The sequence below is a fragment of the Choloepus didactylus genome, chromosome X (genome assembly GCF_015220235.1).
Source record: "Choloepus didactylus isolate mChoDid1 chromosome X, mChoDid1.pri, whole genome shotgun sequence".
Taxonomy (NCBI): Eukaryota; Metazoa; Chordata; class Mammalia; order Pilosa; family Megalonychidae; genus Choloepus; species Choloepus didactylus.
This window is the reverse complement of record NC_051334.1, coordinates 167,882,280-167,892,165: the sequence shown is the minus strand read 5'-3', so window position 1 is coordinate 167,892,165 and position 9,886 is coordinate 167,882,280. Positions and strand designations below refer to the sequence as shown.

Sequence of the window (9,886 nt, the reverse complement as noted above, 5' to 3'; positions counted from 1 at the left end):
TGTGAATGTATTTCAATAAAACTGAATTTAATAAAAAAATACAATAAGTGAAATGAAACAAATCACTAAAGGGGCTCAATAGCTGATTTAATCAGACAGAAGAGAGAATCAGCAAACTTGAAGATAGGCCAATTGAGATTATCCAGTATGAGGAAAAGAAAGAAAAAATAATGAAGACAAATGAATAGAGTTTCAAAAATGTGTGGAATAATATAAACATAATGGGAATCTCAGAAGGAGAGGAGAGAGAGAAAGGGGCAGAAAGAATATCTGAAGAAATAATGACCAAAAACTTCCCAAATTTGATGAAAAGTAATATACACATCTGAGAAGCTCAATTAACTCCAAGTAAGGTAAGTTCAAAGAGGTCCACATGCAGACACATCACAATCAAACAGTCAAAAAACAAGGCAAGAATCCTGGAAGCAGAGACAAGTGATTCATCATATACAAGGGAACCTCAATAGGATGAACAGCTGTTTTCTCATTAGTAACCTTGAAGGCCAGAAGGAAATGCTGTGACATATTCAAAGAACTGAAAGGAAAAGACTGTCAACCAAGATTCTATATTCAGCAAAACTGTCCTTCAAAAATGAAGGAGAAACAACAAGAACAACAACAACAAAAAGAACCCCATACCCCTTGCATATATCCCCCTCTATTGACATTTAGCTTTGGTATATTGCCTTTGTTACAATTAATGGAAGAATATTACAATGTTACTGTTAAGTATAGACACTACTTTGCATTGATTGTATTTTTCCCATATACCATGCCATTTTCAACACCTTGCAATGTTGACATGCACTTGTTCCCCCTCATGTAAAAACTTTCTCATATTTCTACATTTAATCACCACCATTGTCCACCCTAGGCTTTGCTAAATTATACAGTCCCAGTTTCTATCCTCTATCTATCCTTCTGGTGTCATACATGCCCCTAAACTTCCTTTCAACCATACTCACACTCAGCTTTGTTTATTATACTTACAATATTGTGCACCATCAGATATTACTGTGCTATCCATTTCTGGATCTTTGCAATCAACCCTGTTGAACATTCTGTACTCCTTCAACATCAAATGCCCAGTCACTACCCTCTTTATCTTTCTGATAATCTGTGCTCTTAATTGTAACTCTCAGAGCTTGCTCATTATAGTTAGTTCAGTAAGGCTTACTGTAAAGGTTCCAAGATTGTAAGCTCTTACAGTAGTCACATCTATTCCTGAGTTTTACTGTTATTTAAAAGATGTTTATTTGGTAGAAAATTTATATTCTCTGTAGCATACCATCTAATTGAACATGTTAGGTCAGTTTATTTAAACAGTGTAATTACATGGAACCTGGAATAGAGAATGAGATTTTTTAATTCTGTATAGGTTAATGTAATACCCTGATACATCCCAGAATATTTTGGGCAGAAAATAAAAAATTATTTGCAAAGTCCCCTTGAGGGACTGGGGGAAAATGTGGAAATATTAAACTTCCCCACCAGGGGAACTGCTGATATTCTTGTGAGAATTGGGGACTCCCAATTTAATAAGTCAAGCCCTCAATCCTGGAGCTTGCCCTTATGAAACTTATTCCTACAAAGGAGAAGCTAAGTTTACTTTTAATTATGTCTAAGAGTCACCCCCAGAGAACCCCCTTTGTTGCTCAAAAGATGCCTCTTTCTCTCATCCAACTCTGCAAATAAACTCACTACACTCTCCCCTACATGGGACATGACTCCTAGGGGTGTAACTCTCCCTAGCAATGTGAGACATGACTCCCAGGGATGGTCCTTACCCTGGCATCATGGGATTGAGAAAGCCTTCTTGACCAAAAGGGGGGAAAGAACTGAAACAAAATAAAGTTTCAGTGGCTAAGACATTTTAAATAGAATTGAGAGGTCATTCTGGAGGTTATTCTTATGTATCATATAGATGTTCCTTTTTAGTTTCTGGTGTATTAGAATAGCCAGAAGGAAATACCTCAAACTGTTGAACTGTAATCCAGTAGACTTGATTCTTGATGATGACTGTATAACTATATAGCTTTTATTGTGTGACCACGTGATTGTGAAAACATTGTGACTGGCTCCCTGGATCAAGTGTGTGGGCAGACGAGTAATACAGACAAAATTATATAAACAGAGGGGTGTTCTGGTTTGCTAATGCTGCTGTTTATGCAAAATACCAGAAATGGATTGGCTTTTGTAAAGGGGGCTTATTTGGTTACAAAGTTATAGTCATAAGGCCATAAAGTGTCCAAAGTAAGGCATCAACAACAGGGTACCTTCACTGGAGAAAGGCCATTGGCATCTGGAAAAACTCTGTTATCCCAGAAGGCATGTGGCTGGTGTCTGCTTGCTCCCAGGTTGCGTTTCAAAATGGCATTCTCCAAAGTGTCAGCTTTCAACTACCATCTTCCAAAATGTCTGTCTTAGCTGCAGCAGTGAGTTCCTTCTGTCTGAGCTCTTATATAGGGCTAATCAGTTTGACTGAAGTTAAAGTTAGAACAGTCTTGGAACAGTGTTGCTGCCCAGCAGGTACACAACTACCCATATGCTGTTAGTAATGGTACCTGGTTAAATACAGGGTTTTAAAATATTTTCAGGAGAAATAGAGTATTAAAATGACATCTGTTGCCCTCTAATATTTTTCCCTCTTAAGTACCCATCCAGTACTCCTTCAACCTGTGAGAATTTAACAGCAGTGATGATGACGGTGAGTAAGATGAGACCCAATAACTGGGGCCCTCCTGACATACATGATCTGAGTCTTATCAATTGAGAAGGCAGGAAATTGTTGTATATGATTTGGGATTCTGTGATATGGTGGTATATAATGTTGCATGGTAGTTAGCCCCAATTTAATATACAATGTATTCACAGAAACTACTTCTTAAATTAGACTCAAGTCGGAATTGTGCCTGTTCCAGTTTGCTAATGCTGCCATTTTGCAAAACACCCAAAATGAATTGGCTTTTATAAATGGGGTTTATTTGGTTACAAAGTTACAGTCTTAAGGCCATAAAGTGACCAAGGTAAGGCATCAACAATAGGGTACCTTCACTGGAAAAAGGCCATTGGCATCTGGAAAACCTCTGTCAGCTGGGAAGACAGCACATGGCTGGCATCTGCTTGCTCCCAGGTTGTGTTTCAAAATGGTGTTCTCAAAATGTCAGCATCAAATTTCAACGGCTGTCTTCAAAATGTGTCTCTAGGCTGCAGTCAACATCAGGGGTCCAGAACTCCAAGTATGTCTGAGCTAAGCCAGCTAGTGTCTGGATCTCTGCCAGCATTTTTAATGGACTCCACTGATTAAATCAAGACCCACACTGGATGGGCAGGGCCACAACTCCATGGAAATAATTTAATCAGAGTTATCACCTAGAGTTGGGTGGGTCACATCTCCATGGAAACAACCTAATCCAAAGGTTCCAACTTAATCAACACTATTATGTCTGCCCCCACAAGACTGCATTAAAGAACACAGCATTTTATGGGGGACATAATATATACAAACCGGTACAGGGGGTATAAGGGGAATGGGATGTTTTGGGTGTTCATTATATTTTTATTTTTATTTTTTTATTTTGGAATAATGAAAATGCTCTAAAATTGATTGTGGTGATGAATGCACAACTATATGATGATACTGTGAGCCAATGATTGTATACTTTGGATGAATTATATGATGTGTGACTGTATCTCAATAAAATTGCATTTAAAAATGAAAGAAAGGTATGTTGACTTCCAGCATGACAATGTGAGGAGCCCCACTGATTCACTCCTCAGTAAACTGGTGAAAACTATTAGAGAAACATTTAAAGTCTCTGAAAATCATCCTAAGGACAAACAGTAAATGAAGAAACATCTATTTAAGAACATCAACCAAAATTTGTTAATAAAAAGGTGAGAGTCTGTGATATCTGAATCAAGACTACACCCCTCTCCCATTTCTGTCCCAGCTCTGTGAGGAGGAGACCCCACTCCAGACTTAAGCAGCCAAGAGCACAGAGTTCCCTCTTCCCCCAGCTCCAAGTTCAGGGATTTTCTTCCTGGGAGGAGCAGGACTTCAGCATTGCTCCTCCTGCCCCTAGATACCTGTTGCTGAGGCTGTCATAAGCAAATGTGGTCAAGAGATGCAGGCTCCCTTCTTTTGCCCAGCCCCCACTCATACATAGATCAAAGACTTTACTATGGACATGGTGCACTGAGACTAATGGGACTACAATTGCCATTTCCAAGGCTCAAATGGCATTGGTTCCATGCCAATAAAGGCAAGCTGAGAAGACCTCAGGCTGCTGCCCCATTTTCCACTGAGCTCTCAGCTCCTGAAGCAGGGGTGTCATCCAGATATGTGTAATAGGCGTGCAAGAAAGAGGGGAGAGAGAGAAAGAAACAGAAAAAAATACTTGAAATAATGGCTGAAAACTTCCCAAATTTATTTAAAATTAACCTACACATCCAGAGAGCCCAAATATATCCAGGTATAATAAACACAAAGGTATCCATAAACAGATGCAACATAGTAAAAATGCTGAAAGTCAAAAAAAAAAAAAAAAAAAAGAGAAAATCTTGAAAGCAGCAATGGAGAAACAAATTTGTTATGTACAATGGACCTTCAATAAGATTAGCAGCTGAATTCTCTGAAACAACTGAGACCAAAAAGCAGTGAGGTGACATGGTCAATGTGATCAAAATTAAAAAACCCCATAAACCAAGAATCCTATATCCAGCAAAGCTATCATTCAAAAATGAAGGCAAAATAAAGATATTCCAAGATGGGCAAAAACTGAGAGAATGTGTAGCTAGCAGATCTACCTTACAAGAAATAATAAGTGAAGCTCTTTAGACTGAAACAAGCAACCCCAGTTGGCAAACCACATGAAAAAACAAAGAGCACTGGTAAAGGTAATTATGTAATTATAAAAGGCAGTTTAAATGCATTTTTCTTTTCTCTTCTCTTAACTAATATAAAAGGCAATTGCCTAAAATGTTTAAAAATTGGAAATTGCATAAAATAATATAAATATAATGTATTGTTGGACCCATTACATAGAAAAATGTAATGTGTAATATTTGCCAACAACACAAATGAGATGAATGGGAGCAAAGCTGTATTGGACTAAGGAAATGACTGAAGATGGCAAAGTAATGATTATAACAATGTAGTTTTGAGTTTGTAATATTAATAGATTAATATTAATAGACTAACATTAATAAATTAATATTTCCACAACAATGGGAGGAAAAGGAATAGAGTTTTATAGGAGTATGTTTACATATATTTCTGATATTATGCCAGTATAAATCTGAAGCTGATTCTGATGAGTTAAGATGTATATGGTAAACTCCAGAGCAACCACTAAAAAAAAGAAACCTCAAAAATATAGTGAATAGATCATGAAAGAAATTAAAATGCTACATTAGAAAATATTCACTTTATGCAAAAGAAACCAGTAAAGAATGAATAGAAGAACAAAAAAATACATAAGAAATACAAAAAACAAAAAATTGTAGATGTAAATCCAACTATCTCAATGATAACATTAAATGTAAATTGATTAAACAATCAAATCAAAAGACAGTTTATCAGACAGCAAAACAAAAAAAAATAGAAATAAACTCCTATTGATTCAACAAAATTGCTGTAAGAGACACACTTCAGATTCAAAAACACAAATAAATTAAGAGTAAACAAGATGAAAAAAAGATATATCATGCAAATAGCATCCATAGGAAAGCTGGAGTGGCTATACTAATACCAGACAAAATAGGATTTAAAGGAAAACATGTTCCTAGAGGTAAAGAGGGACATTTTATAATGATAAAAGGGTCAATCATAAGGAAGATATAACACTTATAAACATATATACACCTAATAACAGAACACCCAAATACATGAAGCAAAAATTAACAGAAATGTTATGTATTCCCCTATCCCACCTCTTTCAGCTTTACTCACAGACATCTTTGTTCAATGTACTTACAAATTAATAAAATCAGGAATGAAAGAGGTGAAATTACTACTGACCTTAGAGAAATAAAAAGGATTATGATTATAATGCTATTAATTATATGCCAACAAATTAGATAACCCAGAAGAAACAGCCAAACTTCTAAAGACACAAACTCCCAAAACTGATCCAAGAACAAAGAGAAAATGTGAATAGATTCATAATGAGAAAAGTGATTGACTGGTAACAAAAAACTTCCACAAGGTAAAGCCCAGGATCAGATGGCTTCACTGTTGAATTCTACCCAACATTTAAAGAAAAATAAATATCAGAGTGATGTCATCAGCATGGTGACATAAGACATTCCCTGGAAAATTCTCCCCTCAGGATCAATTAATAAAAGGAAAAATTCCACTTGCTTAGAGCTCTAGAGTATGATAGACACTGGAGAAGAAATCCACAAATGCTGAATTAAAACAAAGAAAACACCAAAATCAGGTAGGAAATTTATGTCCTGGACATACACCAGTACAGACCCCTCCATTCACTTGGTCCCATGCAGCTTAAGAGTTACACAGAGGCAGCACAGCCTGAGTCCCTCCTGCCATGGGTGCAGACCATAGAGCACTCACAGCTCTGAGTTAGACCCTCATGCATAGCCATGCATAGGGACCCACGTCTGCAGAGATCCAGGGCAGAACACAAGTGGTAGGCAAGTGTATGCATACAAAAGGGCACCCAGGAAACAAAAGACACCACAATGGAACTATTGGCAAGAGGGGCACACACCCAACCTGATCTCTGATTGCTGGAGCACCTAAATGAAGAACCAGGCCTTTTATGAACATTGACCCAACTGGCTGCCTGAGATAGGATACCCTAATGAGAAAGTTACCAGAGGAGAAAAGCTACACAGAAAAAAAGAAAAGGAAAGCTGAACTATTGTAAGGCAGGATGGGTACTGGTATTGAAAAGTATAAGAAAAAGGGGAAACTGAGTGAGGAGCAGCAGTTAAAAAAATCATAGGAGATGGGGAGAAAATTGTGAACAAAACAAACAGAAAAGATCAGGATTCGCAGAGAAGGAACAGATGAAAGGAAGTTTTCTCCTGGAGGTGAAACAATTGCACATAAAAGAGCAACCTTAAAAATTTTACTATGACACTTCCACCTTAAAACAACTAGAAAACAGGCAGAAAATGACTGAAGCAGCAGTCCTGGAGTCTGGGTGATCAGAAGGACCTCTGCATTATATAAGGAAGACCTGGATGGAAAAGTGGAGAAACTAGGACTGAGAAATTGGGGTGAGTGCATTCAATCACAATTTTCCCTAAGGTCCAGCACCACACAATGGCCAGAAAAGGTAGTCAAAAAATGGAAAACCTCTGCTTCAGAGAGGTGGGGAGGCAATCCTCTCAGGCCTGCAGCCTAGCATTCCTGTGCAGGAACCCAAGAACCAATAGACTCATCTTACCCACATACAGAGACCCTGCTGTGGTGCTCAGTGCCTAGCCCCCATTCCTGAGGCAGGCTGCTGCAGGTGCCTGGAATTGGGGGGGACTGGGAAGCTCTTCCCTTGAGAGGAGAGGGGAACCAAGACCAGGGCCAATCTGAAAATTGGCCTGTGAGAAAGACACTCTGGATCCTGCTGCCTTGATCCTATCTGCACAGGGGCTCAGGGTGCTCACTGCATACACAAGCAGAAAAGTGGGGGTGAGGGAGCTGCACTGCAACACCAGGCACCCCTTCCCCTACCTCTGAGGTGGGCTTGCTGGGAGGTGTAAAGCAGTGCACTCCTGGGGCAGCTGCTGGCTGGTGTATTCGAATCTCCCAGTCCCACAACCTGGAGTCTTTCCACACAGGAGTCTGGGAATCACCAGATCCATTGCAAATACAAGCCAGAGTCTTTCCATGGGCAGAGTGCCCATCACTTGCCCCTGAAGCCAGCAGCTTCCAGCACACCTGGGAGCCTGTGGCCTTCACTGGATTTTCACCTGGTTTGCACCCTGCCCACCTGGCTGCTGCAGTCAGGGAAAGGTGGGCTTGTGGGGAAGAGGTGGCCCAAGAGAACCATCTGCTGGGAAGATGGGGAAAGTGCATATTGGCAAGTTGCTTTTCTGCCTAGCTCCAACAGAAAAGGGCTGCTCCCCCTGGGATAGAATGTGACCTTGGTTTGGCTAGGAATAACTGACAAACCAAGTGCCAAAGTTGACCTTCAATGCAAACCCAAGCAAAATAAAAATATTAGGCGGTGAGGAAAACCAACTTTCAAAATAACCTTATGAAGATAATCAAGTGCCTAGAAACCAACAACAAAAATCACATACCCATGAAAAAGAAAGAAGATTTGGCCAAGTCAAATGATCAAAATAAAAAGCCAGAGTAGACACAGAATCCGGAACAACTAATCAAAGATGTTCATACAAATCTCCTAAATAATTTCAGTGAGTTGTCCAAAGAGATAAAGGATATCAAGAAGACACTAGAAGAGCATAAAGAAGAATTTGAAAGAATAAATAGAAAAAAGCAGATCTTATGGAAATGAAATTAAAATAAAAAATATACTAAAGACATACAACAGCAGATTTGAGGAGGCAGAAGAAAGAATAAACAAACTAGAGGACAGAGCAGCTGAATTCAAATACACAAAAGAACAAATGGTGAAAAAGATGGAAAAATTTGAATTAGATCTCAGGGAAATGATAGATAACATGAAGTACACAAATATGAGAATCATTGGTGTGCTTTGAATGGTGGTGGCTGTGGCAGTGGGTGGGACCTAGTACTTTCGACCTCACTGCATGATGTCGCCTCCACCTCCATCTCCTCCTCTTCTTCTCCTCTGCTCATGTGCTGGCCAGGCTCCATTATGGCAATCTGCAGCTCCAGTGTCATGATTAGTGATGATGAACCAGGTTATGACCTAAATTTATTTTGTATACCTAATCATTATGCTGAAGATTTGGAAAGGATATTTATTCCTCATGGACTTATAATGGACAGAACTGAACAGCTTGCTTGAGATGTGATGATGGAGATGGGAGGCCATAACATTGTAGCCTTCTGTGTGCTCAAGGGGGGCTATAAATTCTTTGCCAACCTGCTGTATTACTTCAAAGCACTGAACAGAAATAGTGATAGATCCATTCCTACGACTGTAGATTTTATCAGACTAAAGAGCTACTGTAATTGCCCGACAACAGGGGCCATAAAAGTAATTGGTGGAGATGATCTCTCAAATTTAACTGGAAAGAATGTCTTGATTGTTGAAGATATAATTGACACTGGCAAAACAATGCAAACCTTGCTTTCCTTGGTCAAGCAGTATGGTCCAAAGATGGTCAAGGTTGCAAGCTTACTGGTGAAAAGGACCCTTCAAAGTGTTGGATATAGACCAGATTTTGCTGGATTTGAAATTCTGGATAAGTTTGTTGTAGGATATGCCCTAGACTACAATGAATACTTCAGGGATTTGAATTGTGTAGTGTCATTAACAAAACTGGAAAAGCAAAATACAAAGCCTAAGATGAGAGTTGAAGTCAAGTGATAGAGTTTGGAAATATCTGGAGTCCCATTGACATCACCAGTAAAATTATTAAATGTTTTAGTTCTGTGACCATCTGCTTAGTAGATCTTGTGCATGTAAGAATTTTATTTGTTTTGTATATTGGAAATGTCATTTGCTGCAGTGTGACCTCTTTAGTTGCACTATGAGCCTACAGACTATCAGCTCCCTTTGGATGGATTGTTGTTTCACTTGTGAATGGAAAATCTCTTAAACCACAACACCGTTGAATAAAAATATTGAAAATATATCTGTAAGAAACATTTAAAGAGAAGATATATTAGTTTTTTAATTGGTATTTTAATTTTTATATATTCATGAAAGAAAAGAAGTGATTGAATACTGTTAATTATACCACCTTGTGTTTAGAAAAGTAA

General features: G+C 38.6%; 1 pseudogene; it reads left to right on the top strand.

The window, feature by feature from the left end:
* Positions 1 to 8,813: 8,813 nt before the first annotated feature.
* LOC119523034 lies at positions 8,814 to 9,469 on the top strand (annotated as a pseudogene).
* The last annotated feature ends 417 nt before the right edge of the window (positions 9,470 to 9,886 follow it).